Genomic DNA, 23,099 nt, shown 5'->3' on the forward strand with positions numbered 1-23,099 from the left:
CAGTGAGTTACTAAGTCCGGTCCAGTTAGAATCATTACTAAGTTACTGATTCCCTCCCACTCAAAGGGAGGGTATCAGTCTTTACCTCTTGAAGGGAGGAGGACCACCAAAGAATGTGGACCTATTTTAAAACCACCACACCTAGTTTGAGTTTGGTTTTCTGTCACTTGCAACCAATAGGCTTCTCATAGATATTCAGGAGTTTAACACTATTGTTTTAGTGCTGTTGTAACATGGCTTGTGGCAAAACAAACGAACAAAAAACCAGTATCTAAGAAAGTGGCAACTAAGCATATCTTATAAATGCCAATTTGATCCTGTCCTACCTAGGCTCAAAAATCTCCAAAGGCCCTCATTGTCCTAAAGTCTAAATTTCTTTACATCAGGCATAAAGTCCACAAAAACCTGTCCCTGTATCCTCACTCCCACAAACTCCCTGCCACAGAATCTCCAGGCTGCTTGCTCTCTTTTGAATAAGCCATATTTCCATGTCTCTATCCCCTTGTCCATGCTGCTCTAAGTTCTCTCTGTAGAACTCTGCTCATCTCTCAAACCCAACTCAAACATCACCTCCTCTGTCAAGATTTCTTTGGCTTTATTTCCCAAAAGGATAATATTACATTATGGATGTCCATGTTAGTCGCTCAGTCGTTTACAACTCTTTGTGATCCCATGGACTGTAGCCCACCAGGTTCCTCTGTCCATGGAGTTCTCCAGGCAAGAGTCAGGTGCTTCGTATTTGTTATATCCAGTTCTTAAATCCATACCCCTGAATGTATGTGCTGTTTCAATCTTCCCGTATTACACATAAGAAGTTCAGTCACCTCCAGAGAGGTTGAGAAATGTGTTTATGGTCATCTAGCTGATAAGTAGTAGGACAGACATTGGTACACCCTGCTGCTGCTGCTGCTGCGGCGCTTCAGTCGTGTCCGACTCTGTGCGATCCCATCGACGGCAGCCCACCAGGCTCCCCTGTCCCTGGGATTCTCCAGGCAAGAACACTGGAGTGGGTTGCCATTTCCTTCTCCAATGCATGAAAGTGAAAAGTGAAAGTGAAGTCGCTCAGTGTCCGACTCTTAGCGATCCCATGGACTGCAGCCTACCAGGCTTCTCTGTCCATGGGATTTTCCAGGCAAGACTACTGGAGTGAGTTGCCATTGCCTTCTCCTGGTACACTCTAGTTAGTTAGTTATTCCTTCCCCTTCTCCTAAACCACCATGTTCATATACCCTGAATACAGTTATAGGTGACTCTGGCTCTCCTGAGATACCATGAACTTCTTTGGGGTCCTGGGTCCCTCATCTTGTACAGTGATCCTTCATGGAGCATTTCACTTTATGTGTTAGACACACTTATTAATGTTGTCCATTTTCCAGATAAGGAAAGAAAGCCTCAGAGGAATTAAATGATTGAGGTCTGACTCTAGGATTCATGCCCTTATAGATAACAGTGCATGAGGCATAGCTCCTGGTGTGCATTCATCGGAGGGCACGACTAAAAACTGGCCAGCCCCCAGGCACCCCATCCCCCACCATCTCCAGCCTGGGAGGCTGCTGTTTACCTGCCTCTGGTTGAGCTGGGGTTGGAGGAGTCGGGGGCTTACAGACAAGTGGAAATACTCCAACGGGAAGCCAAGGGCCGGATTCTGGTGCTGACTCAGCTTCCATCCAACCAAGTGACCTTGGGTGGGTCTTTCCACCCCATGGGGCCTCCTTTCCTAATGTCGTTTGAAGGGAAAGTGGTAAGATCCCAGCAAGCCATGCCAGATGGGATTTGAGATTACCCCACACAGCAAGGGGCAGTCCAGACCCCTGTGGGGCCTAGGACTCCTCTACAACTGGCATGATGCTTGCTCTGGCTACCAAGGTGGGCCTCTGCCCTAGACTGAATGAGTATCCACCGCCTGTGGGCCAGCCCAGCTTCTCGGGGCACCACTCAGAGTCTTCCATCTCATATAAGAAGCTGAGATGAGCTTTCATCCCATATGCCTCACCTTAAATGTGTTCAAGTTAAATTCTAGCTGCCATTCTTGTCCTTGCCTAGGACCCCAGAGGAGATGAAGTCCATCTGGAGTTTCTCACAGGCCTCCGCCGCCTAGGCCAGCCAAACTGTGTTTGGATCAACAACAATTTCATCAACTTATTTCCGCCTCCAACCCTTACTAAATGCATTAGCCCAACAGGAGCCCCAGGGTTGACCTTCGTGGCATCCATTGTTATGGCTATTATTAAAGACACAAACAAATAGGGATAACAATTCACAGTGAAATGGTTCTTTAGCCAGAGGGCTGGCGGACGCTGAAACCATGACCTCATGGCCCTCCTGGCACCTTCCCACCAGCCTTTTCTTCAAGTCTCTCTTCCACATTCTGTCTTCTGGGAAGCCCTTCTCCACATTCCCTCTCACTCTATTTTGGCTCTAGCTTAATACCATGTTCCCAGGTTCCAGTGTGGAGGAGAAGCCTCATCAAGGACACTATCCAGGACTCAAAGATCTTCCTGGCTCCCATTTGCCTCATCATCTCACATAAATCTCTTACTGACCTGTTTCTCTAGATGCTCAGAAGAAAGAAGAATTATTAATAGTGAATGTGTTGAAGTGTTTTCAAACTAAAGATAGAGACTTCCAAGGTGGTCCAGTGGTTAAGACTCCATACTTCCTCTGCAGGAAGCACAGGTTCAATCCCTGGTTGGGGAACTAAGATCGATCCCACAAGCCGCTCAAGGGTGGGTAGGTGGGGGGCAATTGAAGGATGGAAAAAGAACCTAGGGTGAACGTAATCTTGAAGCTAGTATATTCCTCCCTGTGGCTGTTGGTTCCCACTGCTCCTGGCTGAAAGTGAAAGTCGTTCAGACATGTCTATTTGAGACCCCATGGACCATACAGTCCATGGAAACCTCCAGGCCAGAATACTGGAGTGGGTAGCCTTTCCCTTCTCTAGAGGATCTTCCCAACCCAGGGATTGATCCCAGGTCTCCTGCATTGCAGGTGGATTCTTTACCAGCTAAGCCACAAGGGAAGCCCACGAATACTGGAGTGGGTAGCCCATCCCTTCTCCAGGGGATCTTCCTGACCCAGGAATCAAACTGGGGTCTCCTTCATTGCATGTGGATTCTTTACCAACTGAGCTATCAGGGGCCCAAGGTAAAGTACAAGTTATCCTTAGAGAATTATTCATATAAATTTAGCTGTTGGGCGCTGCTATTGATATCTTTATTTTCTTTCATTTCTTTTATTCTTCCTTCCTTTCTTTCTACCATCTGCAAGTCAGAATACATTCACTGTCACATCAAAACTACTCAGACTAGGCCAAAAAGAAGTTAACTTACCCTCCGCTGCTGCTGCTGCTAAGTCGCTTCAGTCGTGTCCGACTCTGTGTGACCCCATACACAGCAGCCCACCAGGCTCCCCCGTCCCTGGGATTCTCCAGGCAAGAACACTGGAGTGGGTTGCCATTTCCTTCTCCAATGCATGAAAGTGGAAAGTGTAAGTGAAGTCGCTCAGTCATGGCCGACTCTTCATGACCCCATGGACAGCAGCCTACCAGGCTCCTCCATCCATGGGATTTTCCAGGCAAGAGTACTGGAGTGGGGTGCCATTGCCTTCTCCGACCTACCCCCTAGATCTCTCCAAAATATTTTGGAAACTACAGCAGGTCAAAATGTGTGAGCCAAACACCTTTCCCTGAATTATCTTGAAAATAAACCTGCAGGAGAAGATTATCTGAAGTGAGAAAGGAAAATGCAAAGTGGTAGGAAAAGAAATGAAGATTAGAGTCTCCAGGATATACAGCCTTCTCTACAAAACCATGGTGTGGCTTGACAACCAAATGGAATAATGTGGGTTCTGAGATATTTTCAAGTGTTTAAAAAAAGAAGTGACTGCAGAATCAGGGAAGACCAGCATGTGTGTTTAACTCCCCCATAAATATCGATTTGCTCAACTCCCTGTGAAAGAACCAGAAAAAGAATCACAGCTCCGAGATTGAGGTACCTGCTGGCCCAGATGGGGAAGGGGTTAGAGACAGAGCTGCCACCTGGACAAGGTAGGCTGCAGAAGGGAGAATGACACGGGGAGGAAGGGAGAAAAAGAAGTGAGCAGAACTAGAATGAGCCAGAAGGGAGCATGACATGGGGAGAAAGGGAGAAAGGAGGTGAGCAGAGCTAGTATGATCAAGATTCAGAGAGGGCTGGTGGTGGCCCTGACTCTGACACACGTTCTCCATCTGCAAAATGGGGATATTGGCAATATCTCTGAGGCAAGGTGGTGATGAGTCAGGGTTCTTCAGGGTAACAGAACCGGTAAGATGTATATATAGAGAGAAAGAGACTTGTTACAAGGAATTGGTTCACGTGATTAAGGAAGTGAGCAAGTCCCAAGATCTACAGAGTGAGTTGGCAAGCTGGAGAGATGATGGTGTAGTTCCAGTCTGAAGGCCAGCAGCTCAAGATCCAGGAAGGGCCGATGCTTCGGCGTGAGTCCAAGGGCAGAAAAAGAGGGCCAACATTGCTGTTTGAAGGCCATCAGGAAGGAAGAATTCTCATGCAGAGGAGGTCAGGTTTTTCTACTCTATTTGGCCTTCAATTGACTGGATGAGGCCCACTCACGTTAAAGAGGGCAAGCTGCTTCACTTCGTCAGGTCATTTAGATGTTAATCTCATCTGAAAAACACTTTCACGGACATCTCCAGAATAATTCTTGACAAATGTCTGGGCACTTGAGGCCCTCTCAACTCAACCCATAAAATTAACCATCATACAAGGTTACCTTGAGGCTGAACCAAATGAACTTGCATCTGTGAATCAATATATTTGAATTCAGGGGCATAGATGGTACCCAATTGAGTTAATCACTACAACTGTACCTTGTTCTTTGACCTGAAATTCCCTGTTGTTTTCTAAGTAAAGTACACCCTGGAACTGAGGGGGTGGAAAGAGTCATGGAAGGGAAAGCTAAGGGGAATAGCAACCAGGGAAGTGTTTCTGTTAGTGGCAGAGGGTAACAGAGCTGGGACCACAGCATCTGGGAAATAACCTGAGACTTGCCTGGCGATCTAGTGGCTAACACTCTGTGCTCCCAATGTAAGGGGCTGGGTTTCAATCCCTGATCAAAGAACTAGATCTCGCATGGCACAACTAAGATTTTGCGTGCAGCAACTAAAGATCCCACGTGCTGCAACTAAGACCCAGTGCAACCAAATAAATATTTAAACAGAAAAAGAGACAACTAGAGAAGCTGAAATACAGGGCTCCTAGGGAGGGGGACTGAGGTCAGGCCTTGGCAAGTTGGTGGACTCTCCCCCAGCAAGTCCCAGTGGCGACAACCCCTGCCTTGGTTCCTTGAGGCCTGCTTGTTTCAGTCTCAGTGTCAGGGCCAGCCAGGAGGGCCACCTATGCTCATATCCCCAGCTACAGGTTATACAAAGCATCAGTATCATACATACACAGTCCCCATAAGGTTATATAAAACATCAGCATCATGCGTACACAGTACCTTTAACATTATATAAAACATCAGCATCATACACACACAGTTCTATAAGGTTTTATATATACATATTTAATTTTAATTTTTTTAACACCAAAAACACTTTGTATTGGGGTATAGCCCATTAACAATGTAGTGATAGTTCAGGTGAACAGAGAAGGAGCTGAGTCATGCATATACATGTGTCTATTCCCCCAGACCCCGCTCCCATTCAGGATGGCACATAACATTGAGCAGAGTTCCAAGTGCTATACAATAGGTTTTTGTTGGTTATCCTTTTAAATATAGTATGTACTAAATATAGTGTGCTGCAATTCAGGGGGTCGCAAAGAGTCGGACACGACTGAGCGACTGAACTGAACTGAACTGAAATATAGTGTGTATATGACGTTCCCAAAGTCCTTAACTATCCCTTCCCCACCACCACTGCCCCCCAGCAACTATGAGTTCCTTTTCTAAGTCTGTGAGTCTCTTTCTGTTTTGCAAGTCCATTTATATCTTTTCTTTTTAGATTCCACATATAAGGGATGTCATATGATCCTTCTCCTCTGACTGATTCACTGAGTATGACACTGTCTAGGTCCATCCATGTCGCTGCAAATGGCCTTATCACATTCTTTTTAATGGCTGAGTAACATTCATATATGTGTGTGTGCGTGTATATATGTGTGTGTGTGTGTGGATGGGTAAAGGAGACGTGGTGTGATGTATGCACCATCTTCACCCATTCATCTGTCAATGGACATCTAGGTTGCTTCCATGTCTTGGCTATTGTAAATGGTATTGCAATGAATACTGGGATGCATGTATCTTTTCAGGCCATATTTTTCTCTGGATATATGCCCAGGAGTGGGATTTCAGAGTCATATGATAGCTGTATTTTTAGTTATTTTGAGGAACCTCCACACGTCCTCCATAAAACGTCATCATCATACATACACAGTCCCTGTGAGGTTAGATTATAAGTTTAGATTAAATTAAATTAGATGAGGATACAAAGTCCTTCTTATCAGAAGCTAGCCAGCCAGAGGCAGCCTCACTCCACAAGCTTCCTCAAAATTCTGGAGGAGATGCACAGGGCACCTGCCTCAGTCCCTTCCAGGATCCCCTAGAAGGTTGGATTTCTCACTCCATTATAGTAGGGCTGGGGTCATGGTTCCAGAAGCATGTACTTCTGACAAGGTAAGTGCAAGTCGAGAGAAATATTCACAAACATGGACAGGCCTCTCCTGGTTCTGGACCAGACTCCACAGCCCCAAGGCCACATCCTCATGTGGAGCTAAGCAGAGTCAACACCCAGGAGTCCCCAGGCTTCACCTGTGCCTGGCTTGCCAGCATTCCTTTGTCACAAGAAATCATACATTATTGTGGGTGGAGACTTCCCTGGTGGTCATGTGGTTAAGAATCCGCCTTCAGTGCAGGAGGCTGCAGGGGGGAACACAGGTTGGATCCCTGATCAGGAACTAGGACCCCACATGCCCCGGGGCAAGTGAGCCTGTGCACCACAACTAGAAAAGCTCCCGCACACTTCAGCTAGAGAAAAGCCCCGGCATGCTGCAACAAAGACCCAGTGCAGCCAAAAAAAAAAAAAAAACGAATTTACTGTGGGTGATGAGCAATGCTTGAGAACTGGGCAGAATGCAAACACTGTCATTCCCCTGCTGTCCCTGCTGGGACCCCACACTCAGGAAAGCCATCTGGGTGAGGTCGGATGAGCATGACCAGAGGAAGCAAGGGGCAGGTGGGCAGGGGCTTAACGCTCAGCTCTAGAGTATGGTTCCTGTGCCACCCTGGGCTAGTTCCCCAGCCTCTCAGGGTCTAATTTATCCTCTCTTCTGAAGACAATCTTTCTCATCCTTGGCTAAAATCACTTGATGAACTTCAAAAAGACAACCACACCTGGACCCTGAGCCAGTTGGAGGAAATTAGACTCCCTGGGGGTAGAACCCATGAACCGGTAAGTTAGAAACATTCCAGGTGATTCTAATGTGCACGCCCATCTTTTCTCTTTCCCAGTTTCTAATCTACTGGCTTGGCAATCAGATAGCCAAGCTTCTAGGATGGAGTGACATGGAGATGGGTAGTGATGAGACCGATTTACGTGGCTCCAGAATTCAAATTGGAGTCACAGGAGCAAATTACAAGGAGGCAGATTTAGGATGAGACTCAGAAGAAATTTCTGACCATTCATGAAATGCCTTTTCTGGAATTGGCTTCATAATGATCAGTCTATGAACCACATAAGATGATCTACCATGTGTAAATTTATATTGAACATGCCTGATTTTGCAGAGATAAATTAGCTAGCTTAGCAGACTTTACTCCAAATAGCTTTTGATTGTTTCCAAAAAATCAAACCCATCCCCAAGAGCGATCACAGAGTCACTTCCCAGAAGTTCCTTAACTCCGAGTGTCCGGGGCTCCCCGCCCTAAGAGGACTGTGAGGCTCACCCACTTGCCTCACCTGGGTGAGATTTCAGTGAAATAAGAAAGGAATGTGAATGCTCCAGATTCTGCTGATTGAAACTAAATGAAGGTGAATCCTCATGCCATCGGTGAGGACCTGAAAAATGGCATTCATTCCTGGTTCTGAAAGTAGCTCTAAGCCTGGACTGGAGAGCTCTGGGCCTGGGTTGGACTCCAGCATCATCGCCCAATACTGACCTGACTTGACCTCCCTGGATCGCAGTTTCCTCATCTATTAATGGAATTAGGAGGATCAACTGGGAAATACTTACACAGATCTTAGCACAAAGTCTGACATTTGGCAAATGCTCCATGCATATTGATACCTTGTTAATCATTATCACCCTTGAAGTAAATCCCTACATTTTGACTGTTTTGAAGGGGACCAGGCTTACGTGCATGTGTAAAAGTCTTGGAAGGTTTGTTAGAAAACCTGCCCCACCTCTCTGTGGTCACAGCTTCCGGAAAGTGTGTTGATTTCCATTCAAGTCCCGGGCCTTTGGCTCAGGAGCTCCACTCCTGTATATCTTGTCTGAGCACGAGAACAGAAGCCAAGGCAAGTGTTTGCTTTGGAACAAAGGAACAAGGATGGGTTTCTGGAGGCACTCGCCATTTCAGAGGAAGGAGTCATTAGTTTCTCATAAAATGAAGTGGTCAAGCGGAGTCCATTTTCCTCAACTTTCTTGCACAGCTCCTGTGGGTCAGGAGAGGGGTGGAGGGAGGACCAGGGCCCTCCACAACCAGACCTAGATTTTGAAAATGGACTTACATATCTTTTGTGTTTTCCAAGGTTAGGCTAAAAACATCTCCAAGTTGCTTGCTCCCATCTTCTTCTTCATAACTGGATGAGTGCGTGCGTGCGTGCATGCGTGTGTGTGTATGTGTGAAACACAGTATGTGTGTAGGGGAAATACTGCTGGGGAAGGTGTCCAGGTGAGCAATCCTGAGTCATTGGCTCTGGAAAATACCACCAGAGCCCGGATATAACTTTCTAAAGGCTCCTCTCCCTCACTGTGGGATTCAAGAAACTGCTTTCCTGATGGAGCTAAAAGTATCAGCCTGGTTGCAGAAACCCCCACACAGAACCACCCCCCAAATACACCCAGCCAACACTGAGAAGGGAAAGGTGATTTTCCATAGGCGTTTGTTTCTCCTCCTTCAGCATTCAGATTCATGTTTTGCTTCTAGAACCACCATCATTTCAGTAAACTTCACTCAAAAAGGGGGGGGGCACCCACAGCTCAGAATTTTGTTTGGAATTTGCTTTCTTATTTGCTGTTGTTAGAGCCAAAGCACAGACCAAGTGAGGTTCAGAGGTGCTACTGCGTGTTGATATTCCCAAAGGTTTCTTTCGTGCCGCTTGGCACTGAGAGGCAAGGGTAGTTTCCCCCCAGCACCCCAACCCCAAGCCCCATCTCTCCCCTCTCCCTGCTGTGGATGGAGGCTGCTGGTGGCAATGCTTCAGGGAGAGTGGAGTTGTCACAGCTTGTAAGCAGAAGGTGGGTGCCAGGGGCTGTCAGTGCCGTATCGCTCAACAAACCCACGTTACCGCCCTGGGATTGCCATGGAAAGAACTGGGAAGTGTGGAGAGAGAGAACTCATAATACATAATACCTGCTGCTTAGTAAGGATTGTGTGCTTCCGTGAGAAACTACTGACATCACTGCTGTGCTCCAGAGGTCCATGGGAAGGCCTAGTCAGGTAGCCTTGTGTGATTTTCCAAGAATAACCATCTTGCTAGCGGAGGGCAAGAATCAAACATTTAGAGTGTCCCTTCCAGGAGCCAACATTGAGCTAACAACTTGACACAAGTTCTCTTATTAAATCTTCGCTACAGCCATGTGAGACAGGGGAGGGGAAACCGAGACTCGTTGCGTGTTGGTCAGGAGAGGCAAGGCTGTGCTGTAGTAACAAACAGTCTGAAGAATCTCAGTGGTTCTATGCAATTAGAGTGTATTTGCCACTCACAGAAGCCTTCCGTGCAGTTGCTCCAAAACGCTGACTGCTTTGATCTTTTGCCCCACCATGTCAACTCAAGGCCTCCACTGCAATTGCCATGGCAGGGGAAGAGAGAGACTGGAAGATTGTGCATGAGTTTCCCCTTCAGCCCAGAAGTGAACTTCTGCTGTCAGTTCATTTGCCAGAACTAGTACCTTGTCCCCACGCGCCTACTGAGTCTTCCATGTGCCAGGAAGGGGAGGCGCACAGGATAGCGGTGAGCATAGGCGATGCTGACCACAGGCAGGTTTAATACCTAGCAGGAAGTAGTGAGGCTTCCCTGATGTCTCAATGGATGAAGAATTTGCCTGCAATGCAGGAGACACAGGAGATGCGGGTTTGATCCCTGGGTCAGAAAGATCCCCTGGAGGAGGAAATGGCAAACCCACTCCAGTATTCTTGCCTGGGAAATCCTATGAACAGAAGAGCCTGGTGGCTGCAGTCAGAAGGGTCACAAAGAGTTGGACACAACTGAGCAACCAAGCACAGGGTAGCAGCTGGCAGAACTCAGGTATCAAGTGAGCTCTGCCTGGAATCAAAGCTCAGACTCTGTCCATGACACTTGGAGCCAGTAAGAGGACTCCTTCCCTCCAGGCCCAGTTAGCAAGCGGGCCTGTGTGAGCACCCTTGCATAACCTGCTGGGGACAAAAGTGAAAGTCACTCAGTTGTGTCCAGCTCTTTGTGACCCCATGGACTGTATCGTCCATGGAATTCTCCAGGCCAGAATACTGGAGTGGGAGCCTTTCCCTTCTCCCAACTCAGGGATTTTCTTCCCAACTCAGGGATCAAACCCAGGTCTCCCGCATTGCAGGCAGATTCTTTACCAACTGAGCCACAAGGGATGCCCAAAGGCAGTCATTCAGTTCAGTTCAGTCGCTCAGTCGTGTCCAACTCTGCGACACCATGAATTGCAGCACGCCAGGCCTGCCTGTCCATCACCAACTCCCGGAGTCCACTCAAACTCACGTCTATCGAGTCAATGATGCCATCCAGCCATCTCATCCTCTGTCGTCCCCTTCTCCTCCTGCCCCCAATCCCTCCCAGCATCACAGTCTTTTCCAATGGGTCAACTCTTCACATGAGGTGGCCAAAGTACTGGAGTTTCAGTTTTAGCATCAGTCCTTCCAAAGAACACCCAGGACTGAGCTCCTTCAGAATGGACTGGTTGGATCTCCTTGCAGTCCAAGGGACACTGAAGAGTCTTCTCCAACACCACAGTTCAAAAGAATCAATTCTTCGGCGATCAGCTTTCTTCACAGTCCAACTCTCACATCCATACATGACTACTGGAAAAAACCATTGCCTTAAATAGCAGTAATAGGTCCTTGTATTTGTACAAAGCCTCCCCGGTTTTCAAGGCTTCTTAAAGTATGTTGGTTCATCAAATCCTTAAAACAACATAACCAAACAAAAAGGGAAAATTTTGTATCCCCACTTCTCAAGAAACTGAAACCAGAAAGAAACTGGACATACTCAGAGCTAGTCATTGAAAAACCCAGACTAGAACTTAATTTATATACAAGCTCATTTGAAGCTCTTCCCAATCCATCCTGCTCTCAGTAACTTCAGTCTGGAAAGATCCCTCCTCTCCATCCAGACTGTCTCCTCTCCTCTAAAATGCTGCTCTCAGGACACCACACCCTCACTGGACCCTCCTCTGGGGGATTTCGTCATTAATGCACACGAGACAATGAATGTGTCACACTGTGCAGACTTAGGGTTAAGAGCATTTGAGACAGAATTAACTTTTCAATTTTCACTGGAGTATAGTTGCTTTAGAATGTTGTCTTAGTTTCTGCTGTACAGCAAGGTGAATCAACTGTATGTATACACATGTCCCCTCTTTTCTGGACTCCCTTCCCATTAGGTCACCACAGAGCATTGAGTAGAGTGCCCTGTGCTATCCAGTGGGTTCTCATTAATTATCTATTTTATACATAAAATCAACAGTGTATGTATGTCAATCCCAATCACCCAATTCCTCCCACTCCCCTCTTCCCTATTTTTAAAACAAAATTTAATTTATTTAAAATGGAGGCGAATTACTTTACAATATTGTAGTGGTTTTTGCCATACATTGACATGAATTAGCCATGGGCGTACATGTGTTCCCCATCCTGAACCCCCCTCCAACCTCCATCCCCAGCCCATCCCTCAGAGTCATCCCAGGGCCCCAGCCTTGAGCACCCTGTTTCATGCGTCAAACCTGGACTGCCGATCTGTTTCACATATGATAATATACATATTTCACTGCTATTCTCTCAAATCATCCCACCCTTGCCTTCTCCCACAGGATCCAAAAGACTGTTCCATACATCTGTGTCTCTTTTGCTGTCTCACGTACAGGGCCCCTCTTCCCTCTTGATGCCCATAAAAATCATGGAACGCTTGACAAACTTGCACGTCACCCTTGTCCAGGGACCATGCTAATCTTCTCTATGTTATTCCAATTTTAGTATATGTGCTGCCGAAGTGAGGAACATTTGAGACAAAATATAGATAACAGGCAGAGCAGGGTGAATGAGAGTCTAGAAAATCTGTCTTGAGAAGCCACTAGCTTGTTTGAGATGTGGATAAAGAGGGAATTCATTTCAGACGGAAATTCTTTCTTTTAGTTCTCATTCCTTTGTTCTAACCCATTTCAGTTTTGTTTTGTTTTCTGGCCAAGTTGCACAGCTTGTGGGATCTTGGTTCCTGGACCAGAGATCGAATACAGGCCCTCAGCAGTGAAACCATGAAGTCTTAACCACTGGACCACCAGGGAATTCACTAGTCTATTACATTAAAAAATTTGCTAAGTGCCTTTCCATGTACTATTTCATTTAACTTCCTGAACAATTCTATTAGGGAATTGAGAACTTAGTCAGATCTTCCTTCTCATTGGACAAAAGACTGAAACCTACAGAAGATGAAGTGACTTGTAAAACATCAGAGCAGGCCAGAGCCTGAACTCAAAGAGGCAAAAATGTTAAAGAGGAATAATGGTCGATATTTGTGCAATGGTGGTGAAACTATCATATTTAGAGCTAGCTGGCAGTCTATAAATTAATACATTTTATAAAAATCAGGTTTTTAGTATGAAATACTTCATACATATAATGGAGCTTAAATACACATATATGATATTTAGAATAATAAAACACTGTATCTACCACCCTGCTTATGTCCAGCGTTCTAAAACAATAGGTCGCTTCAAGCTATAAAAATGACATACTCTTGGCTCAAAATTTAAATCACCCAGAAGATGGAAATTTTTAAGTTTCTTTTCTCATCCTGTCAACCTCTGAATCCCACTCTCCAAGGATAACTGCTGTCAACAATTGGACACAAAATCTTAATTACATTCATTCTGGAAACAATCCATATATATATATCAAGAGTCATAAAAATGTCTAACTTTTGGTCCCATCACCCCACTGTAGGCACTTATCTCAGGAAAAGACCTCTCAGGATGCCCTTCTTTCCTAGAAAGGGCCAAGCTCATTCCCACACAAGTCCTTGCCCTTGTTATTTTCTCTGTCTGGAAGCCGGTCCCTCCAGACTTGCTCACGGTTGGAAGCCCTTCAAGTCTCCGCTTGATGTCAACGCCTCTGACAGGTTGCTGGTGGTCACTCTCTAGACTGGCTCCATCACTCCGCAGAATCAAGTGGCACAGAGTAGGAACGTACATTTCGAGTTGAGAGGAGAAATGTGCAGTCGTGAAGCCACCACCAGACTACTTAGATAGGGAGTATTACCTGACTCACTTTGGAACCCAGGAAGCCACTTCTGCAAAGAAACTCTCCTTGCAGGGGGTTTCAAGACTCTTAAGATACTGGCAGTGTGGGAAGCACCAGCCAGGGGCCATCCGGTCCTTTCTTCCAGCATCTGAAAGGCTGCCTTTCAGATGTAGATAGTGCATGGTGGGCCATCTGCCCTCCCTCTCAATCCTGTTCTTTCTTGGCTTCTAAAACAAACAAGTGGTAAAGAATATCTGCAGGGTGAGAGTCTCTGTCAAAACAACACCTAGTCCTACTTAATTACGATGAATAATTTGAACACTCTCAAATCAGACAATGGAAACATTAAGAGTTTCCACAAAAACAGAAAGTTGGCCAAGTGGGAGGGAGCCCCAGAAGCCTCCACAGCATTCTGAGTTGGGGGTGGGGGGTGGAATGTCTTGCTTAGCCTGGGGGTAGGGAGGTAGGGAGAAGAGGTGAGAAAGGGAAGCCTAGATCTTAATCTAGTACCACAAACCCTCTTTTTTTCTCACAGCAAAGTAAAGCATATTTACTATAGAGGAGTCAAAAGAAAAATCAAACCTCACATAATCGGGCCATCCAGAAAGCAATATTTTGTAGTGTGCAGTGTTTTGTTTTGTTTTTCTTTAGCATAATTATATTTTTAAAAACTTACATGTGGTTATGCTATATACTTACTGCCTTATAAACTGCTTTTTTCACTTAATAATATATTGTGAACATTTTCCCATGACATCCAATACTACTCAACACTGTGTTTTTTTGTTTTTTTTTTACAGCTGTTTAGTATCTCATTGTACGGCTGTATCATCAACCAGCAGCCTGTCATTGGAGATTTAGGTTGTCCCCTGTTTTTATAGGAGGCTTGTTAATGGCTGTTTTTGAAATGCATCCTTGATTATTTCCTTAGGACTAATTCCCAGAAGTGGGATTTCTGTGTTAAAGGGTATGTAAAATTCTAAGAGTTTTTATACACAACTGCTGTGGACAGTACATTTATATGTTGAAGAGCATTAATAAATGTGGTTGACTACCTTATTTTTGGTCTCTTCATCTCTATTTTTACAGAATGTAGTGACAGTGAGCTACGAACAGTACACAAAATTTACATTCAGATGGGAATTTCTGTCTTCAAAGGAACTTATATTTTAAAGAAAACCTTTTCATTTTTGACCTGGACAAACATGAAGCAAATCAATTAAACAGAAAAAAATGATTTATTAATTGATCAGATAAATTAAAGACAGAAAATTAATGGGAGACCCTGATCTTCCCTGTTTTCTCTCATTACTTAACTAATTACTTAATTAATGTGTTAACTTTGCCATATGTACATTTATGTTTCATGTTTGCCTTTTATGGCATCGCTAATGACTGGTTGCCCAGTAGCCCTTTCCAACCTCCTTCTTATTTTCTGCTTCCTACTATGGACAATGAAAAAGCCAAAACATCCCAGACTCCCTAGCAGGAGAGGGTGACAAATTTTTGCCCAGTAAGAAGCAAGGGGACATCTCTTGCAGGGAAAGTTTTTCCCCTGTTTGACAAAAGGAGAGAGTTCACAAAACAAGTTCTTATCACCTTCGCCCTGAACCCCATTCCCAGTCATTGAATATTGTCACATTGGTGCATAAGACTCTAGGAGCTGTGGCAGCCATTTATAACCATGAGGCAAACAGCATCAGGAAAAAAAAAAAAACAACTCTAATAATGGTTGGTCCTCAATTATATCAGGGAGGCTGTTGAATATACCATAGATTTAACTCTCCAGATAAATATCTTCATGGCTTAAGTTAATGGTTCTCAACATTAGTGGTTAGATTAGCACATCAGAATCAGTTGGGAATTTTGTTAAAGTAAGACTGATTCCATAGGTTTGAGATTCTGTATTTTTATCAAGATCCCAGTTGATACTGATGCTGCTGGTTCAGGGACCACACTTTGAGTAGCACAGCATCACCATTTTATTGGCATGAGGCTTCTTAATTGGTACATCCTTTTTCTGGGTTCAAAGATCACCCTCATTATTTCACAGGTGTGGCTTTGGAAACAATGAAATGGAAGGAAGAATTCTTTCCTGCTGAGGGTCCATTAGCCCCTGTGAATCACCAGCTCCTCAGTCAGGACTGGAGGATTCCTAAATTAATGCAACATCCAGGAGTGAAGTCCTGGGTCCTGAAGCTGTGGACTGTTTTCAGATGTGCTGTCTTGCACTTGCTGTCCTGGTCAGACAGGCTTTTCTGACCAGACCCACCTAGACAGATTTAGCCTTAGAAACAGGGGCTGTAACTAGAGCTCACCCTTTCCTTCAGGACCTTCCTCAACCTGCTGCCATCGTGGCTCTACTGTTCAGGTAACATCTTTCTCTTTGGTTGCTAAAGTCAGGCTTCTGAAAACAGTGATGGTGAAAAGTCGAGGCCACAGAGAAAGAATGCTGGCAGAAGCCCTCCATTTCCTTCAGGTTATCTACATGTTTACCCTTTCCTTCCAATCTCAGGGAAGACATGCCAGCCTCCTGCCTGACACAGCAGTCCCGTCTGTCACCTCTGCTGCGCTGAAAACTCTCGGCAAGGTCATCCGTGACCGTTCCAGTTCTCCTTCTCCCTGCGGGTCCAGTGGGCTAGTTTGTCATCCTGTTTCTCTATTCCCTTCTACAGCAAAATCCCTAGGTATATTGGCCTGCCCTTGCACCTCCATCTCCTTCCCAGTGCACTTCTGTGAGGCCTAAGTCCCCATCACTCCTCTCAGCTCTCTTGCCAAGGTGGCCCGTGACTTGCAACTTAGCAATCGAAGAATTTTAGGTTGGTCCCTATCTTACCGGCCAATCATCACAGTTTGTGGCACAGTTAAGCCCTCCCTCTTTCCTGCCTGTCTGAGCTTACTCACATCAGCACACCCCACTGATTTCACCTTTACTCACTGGCTCCTCTTTTACAGTCTCCCAGGCTGGTTCAGCCTCCTCTTCCTGGAGACCTCTCCACGGTAGAAGCCTGGGCCCCAGTCCTCACTCCCCTTCCCTCCCTTCTAAGTTTCTCCCGGATCCCACCTCTCCCATGGCTGTCAGTTCCCTCTACAGCTGATGAAATTTATCTCCACCCTTACCTCCCAACCCTGGCCCCGCCCCTGGTCCAGACTCATAGCCTTATATCTTCAATGGCCCACCCGAGACCTCCACTGGGGTAGCTAGCTAATGGGCACCTCAAACTTCATGTGTGCCAAACAGAGTTCTTTTTTGTTTTCCTTTTTTTTTTTTTTTTTTTTAATGTGGACCATTTTTAAAGCCTTTATTGAATTTGTTACAACATTGCTTCTGTTTTTTGTTTTTGATTTTTTGGCCATGAGGCATGTGGGATCTTAGCTCCCAGACCTCCTGCATTGAAAGGTGAAGTTTTAACCTCTGGACTGCCAGAGAAACCCCCCAAACAGAATTTTTAACTTCCCCTCACCTGCACCATTGACTTAGAAGCTCACGTGGCAGACCTAGGAATCACATTGCCTTCTCTTTGTTCATTTGTTATCGTTCAGTAGCTTAGTTGTGTCTGACTCTTTGCAACCCCATGAATTGCAGCATGCCAAGCTTCCCTGTCATTCATTCTCTCCTGGAATTTGCTCAAACTCGTATCCATTGTATCGGTGATGCTATCCAACTCTCTCATCCTCTACCACCAACTTCTTTTGCCTTCAATCTTTCCCAGCATCTTGGTCTTTTCCAATGAGTCGGCTCTTCTCATCAGGTGGCCAAGGTATTGGAGGTCCAGCTTCAGTATCAGCCCTTCCATTGAATATTCAGGATTGATTTCCTTTAGGATTGACTGGTTTGATGTTCTTGTTGTCCAAGGGACTCTCAAGAGTCTTCTCCAACACCACAGTTCGAAAGCTTCTATTCTTTGGCACTCAGCCTTCTTTATGGTCCAACTCTCACATCCATACCTGACTACTGGAAAACGCATAGCTTTGACTGCTGCTGCTGCTGCTGCTAAGGTGCTTCAGTTCAGTTCAGTCGCTCAGTTATGTCCGACTCTTTGCGACCCCATGAATTGCAGCATGCCAGGCCTCCCTGTCCATCATCAACTCCCAGAGTTCACTCAAACTCATGTCCATCGAGTCAGTGATGCCATCCAGCCATCTCATCCTCTGTCGTCCCCTTCTCCTCCTGCCCCCAATCCCTCCCAGCATCAGAGTCTTTTCCAATGAGTCAACTCTTCGCATGAGGTGGCCAAAGTACTGGAGTTTCAGCTTTAGCATCAGTCCTTCCAAAGAACACCCAGGACTGATCTCCTTTAGAATGGACTGGTTGGATCTCCTTGCAGTCCAAGGGACACTAAAGAGTCTTCTCCAACACCACAGTTCAAAAGCATCAGTTCTCCGGCCCTCAGCTTTCTTCACAGTCCAACTCTCACATCCATACATAACCACTGGAAAAACCATAGCCTTGACTAGATGGACCTTTGTTGGCAAAGTAATGTCTCTGCTTTTGAATATGCTATCTAGGTTGGTCATAACTTTCCTTCCAAGGAGTAAGCGTCTTTAATTTCATGGCTGCAATCACCATCTACTGTGATTTTGGAGCCCCCAAAAATAAAGTTTGACAGTGTTTCCCACTGTTTCCCCATCTATTTCCCATGAAGTCGTGTCCAACTCTGTGCGACCCATAGACGGCAGCCCACCAGGCTCCTCTGTCCCTAAGATTCTCTAGACAAGAATACTGGAGTGGGTTGCCATTTCCTTCTCCAATCCATGCATGCATGCTAAGTTGATTTAGTCGTGTCCAACTCTGTGTGACCCTAGGGACAGCAGCCCACCAGGCTCCGCCGTCCACAGGATTCTCCAGGCAAGAATACTGGAGTGGGTTGCCATTTCCTTCTCCAATAGCTTTGACTAGACAGATCCTTGTTGGCAAAGTGATATCTCTGCTTTTTAATACGCTGTCTAGGTTTGTCAGAGCTGTTCTTCCAAGGAGCAAGTGTCTTAATTTCATGGCTGTAGTCACTGTCCTCAGTGATTTTGGAGCCCAAGAAAATAAAGTCTGTCACTGTTTCCATTTTTTCCCCATCTATTTGCCATGAAGTGATGGGACTCTTTGTTCTTGCTCACCTCCATTTTATTATCAAATCCTGTCAGCTCAACTTTCGAAATACATCAGCAACTTTCCAATGCATTCTTACTAGCACGTCCTAATTGAATTCCCTACTCTAACCTCTCTATCCCTGACCCACAACAGTGGCCTCCTGGCAGGGTGTACCTGCCAGTCGTCTGTTCTCTAAATGGCAGCCAGAAATATCTTTGCAAACCTAAGCCAGCTCTTGGCACTCCTCTGTCCAGAACCTCTGGACCAACACACAGAAAAAGGTCAGGCTCCAGATGCCCAGTGATGCGGCCCTGCCTATCTCTCCACCCCCATGGGCTACCACACTCTGCTTCCCTCCACTGGAGCCATCCTGGCCTCCTCATTATGCCTCAGACATGCCGAATTTCTTCTGTTGGCAGAACCTCCACACCTTCCCCAGATCCGCATGGCCCACTTCCTTCCCTCAGGCTTCTGCTCACTGTCTTTATTTTATTTTAGGCCACACCATGCAGCTTGTGGAATCTTAGATCCCCAACCAGAGACTAAACCCAGGGCCATGGCAGTGAAAGCGCCGAGTCCTAACCTCTGGACTACTGGAGAAGTCCCCTCCCCTACTTTAAAAGTCTTCCTCCGCAGGCTTGGATAACAAGATAGCGGAGAAGTAGGTGGACGTCTAGTACATCTCTCTTCATGGTATATCAGAAATACACCTTCAGACACAGAAGTGCATGCAGAACACCAGCTGAGAGCGGACAGGAGTATCTGACCAGTGGAAAAGCACATACAGAACCATGCAAAACTTGGTAGGATGAAGGAACTAGGGGAAAAAACAGGAGTGTTAGTAAGACTGGACCTGCCCTCAGAGGGTGGAGGAACTGAAGCAGGGGTCCGATCCCCACATGGGGGCAATTGTTTGAGTTAGAGGAGAAACATTTACGGCTGAGAGTGAAATGGTTAATCTGTAGCAGCCTAAATGGAATGAGAATCAGACAGTCCTTGCCGCAGCCATACATACCCCAGACAGGGACGCTGGCCCCCTGGAAGGTTTGGTGGCTGGGAGCTGGAGTTTAGGAATTGTGGAGCGATCCCAGGGCAAAGGCTGCTGTTGACTGCGGAGAGATGGATCTAGGGGATGTGAGGGAGGAGATGGTGGTGGGAAATATCTGTGGAAAAAAGTCCGGCAGCCATGGAAGCAAGGTGATACAGCTGAGTCACGTGTTGGGGGTGGAGCCACCACCATAGTCTCTCTCTCCCATCACTGCCAGCATCAGCAGCTGAACAGTAGAGAGGCTGGCCCATCAAACACCCGATGCACTGAATTACAGAGCAGGACCCCACCCAGGGTGCCCCTTTAAGTGCCTGACCTGCCAATTTACAGAGTAGGACCCCAGCCAGGGGGCCCCCCTCTATGTGCCTGATGTGCGGAACAACAGAGAAGGACCCCAGGCAAGGGAGCCCTCTAATTGCCTGAATGGGCAGAGCTACGGAGAAAGGCTGGCCAAAGAGGCCTTCTGATCACCAGCTACAAGAGGCTCAGAAAAAACCTCTGATAGGGCCATAACTCCTGCGGCGAAGGCAGTCCGTGTCCCTGCACACCAGGCGCCACCAGAGTCCCCGCAAGCCAAGCAGCTTGAGCCACTTTTACACTCAACTCTCACTGTGGCAGAGCTGCCACAAGCAAAAATAGTCTTGCATCTATGCATGCAGGGTCGCTTCAGTATAGTCTGACTCTTTGAGACCCTGTAGACCCTGTAGACTGCCAGGAAATTTGAATGTTGGTGTGTTTGATATTGTCCCAGAGGACCTCTGGGACAATATCAAACACACCAACATTCAAATTATAGGGATCCCAGAAGAGGAAGAGAAAAAGAAAGCGTATGAGAAAATAATTGAAGAGATTATAATTGAAAATTTCCCCAACAAGAAAAGGAAATAGTCAGTCAAGTCCAAGAGGCACAAAGAGTCCCATATAGGATAAACCCAAGGAGAAACACACCAAGACACATACTAATCAAACTAACAAAGACTAAACACAAAGAAAGAATATTAAAAGCAGCAATGGAGAAACAACAAGTGATATACAAGGGAAACCCCATAGACTTAACAGCTGATCTTTCAGCAGAAACTCTGTGGGCCAGAAGGGAATGGCAGGATATATTTAAAATACTGAAAAAAAATCTACAACCAAGAATACTGTACCTGGCAAGGATCTCATTCAAAATTGGTGGAGAAATAAAAACTTTTCAGACAAACAAAAGTGAAGAGAATTTAGTACCATCAAACCAGCTTTACAACAAATGTTAAAGGGACTTATATAGTCAAGAAATACAAGAGAAGAAAAAAGATCTACAAAATCAACCCCAAACAATTAAGAAAATGGCAATAGGAACATATATATATCAATAATTACTTTAAATGTAAATGGATTAAATGCTCCAACAAAGACACAGACTAGTTGAATAGATACAAAAATAAGACATATATATATATGCTGTCTACAAGAAGCCCACTTCAGACCTCAAGACACATATAGCCTGAAAGTGAGAGGATGGAAAAATATATCCCATGCAAACGGGATGCAAAAGAAAGCTGGAGTAGCAATCCTTATACCAGACAAAATAGACCTTAAAATAAAGACTATTACAAGAGATAAGGAAGAACACTACATAATGATCAAGGGATCAATCCAAGAGAAAGACATAACAATTGTAAATACCTATGACCCAACATAGGAGCACCTCAATACATAAGACAAACATTAATAGACATAAAAGGAGAAATGGACAGTAACACAATAATAGTAAGAGACTTTAACACCCCACTCACACCAATGGCCAGATCATCAAACAGAAAATTAATAAGGAAGCACAAGACTTAAATGATACATTAGATGAGATGGATCTCATTGATATCCTTAGGACATTCCATCCAAAAGCAGAAGAATACACCTTCTTCTCAAGTGCACATGGAATACTCTCCAGGATAGACCACATCCTGGGTCACAAATCAAACCTCAGTAAATTTAAGAAAATTGAAATTGTATCAAGCATCTTCTCTGACCACAACACTGTGAGACTAGACATCAATTACAAGAAAAAAAAAAAAACTGTAAGAAGAGATTAAACAACACATTTCTAAATAACAAACAGGTTACTGAAGAAATCAAAAGGGAAATCAAAATATTTATAGAAACAAATGACAGTGAAAACACAACAACTCAAGACCTATGGGATGCAGCAAAAGCAGTTCTAAGAGGGAAGTTTACAGCAGTACAATCCTACCTCAAGAAATAAGAAAACATTGAATAGACAACCTGACTTTACACCTAAAACAACTGGAAAAAGAAGAACAAAAAACCCCAAAATTAGTAGAAGGAAAGAAATCATAAAGATCCGAATGGAAATAAATGAAAAAGAAATTAAAGAAACAATAGTAAAGATTAGTAAAACTGAAAGCTGTTTCTTTGAGAAGATAAACAAAATTGACAAACCTTTAGCTGGACTCATCAAGAAAAAAAGAGAGCAGAATCAAATGAACAAAATTAGAAATGAAAAAGGAGAGGTTACAACAGGCAATGCAGAAATACAAAGGATTGTGAGACACTATTATGAACAAATATATGGCAATAAAATAGATAACCTGAAAGGATGGACAGATTCTTAGAAAAGTTCAATCTTCCAAAACTGAACCAAGAGGAAATAGAAATTATAAGCAACCCAATTATAAGCACTGAAATTGAAGCTGTGATCCAAAATCTCCCCAAAAAAAACAGGACCAGATAGCTTCACAGGAGAATTCTATCAAACATTTAGAGAAAGGCTAATGCCTATCCTTCTAAAACTCTTTCCAAAAAATTGCAGAGGAAGGAGCACTTCCAAACTCATTCTATGAGGCCACCATCACCCTGATACCAAAACCAGACAAAGACAACACAAAAAAAGAAAACTACAGACCAATATCACTGATGAACATAGATGCCAAAATCTTCAACAAAATTTTAGCAAACAGAATTCAGCAACACATCAAAAAGTTCATAAACCATGATCAAGTTGGGTGTATCCCAGGAATGCAAGGATTCTTCAATATATGCAAATCAATCAATGTGATACACCACATTAACAGATTGAAAGATAAAAACCATATGATAATCTCAATAGATGCAGGAGAAGCCTTTGACGAAATTCAGCACCCATTTATGATTAAAAGGCTTCAAAAAATGGGCATAGAAGGAACCTACCTCAGCATAGTAAAGGCCATATATGTTAAGCCTATAGTAAACATTAATCTCAATGGTGAAAACCTGAAAGCCTTCCCCCTAAGATTAGGAACAGGACAAGTGTGC

The 23,099-nt window shown here is 44.9% G+C and overlaps 1 non-coding gene across 1 annotated transcript; it reads right to left on the bottom strand.

Moving 5' to 3' along the window:
* Window positions 1-12,325: 12,325 nt before the first annotated feature.
* On the bottom strand, window positions 12,326-12,435 carry LOC112448586 (U6 spliceosomal RNA). The gene has a single exon (XR_003036972.1). It is a non-coding gene; the product is annotated as a U6 spliceosomal RNA (small nuclear RNA).
* Window positions 12,436-23,099: the final 10,664 nt, after the last annotated feature.

Source organism: Bos taurus, chromosome 10, assembly GCF_002263795.3.
Source record: "Bos taurus isolate L1 Dominette 01449 registration number 42190680 breed Hereford chromosome 10, ARS-UCD2.0, whole genome shotgun sequence".
In the NCBI taxonomy this organism is placed as follows: domain Eukaryota; kingdom Metazoa; phylum Chordata; class Mammalia; order Artiodactyla; family Bovidae; genus Bos; species Bos taurus.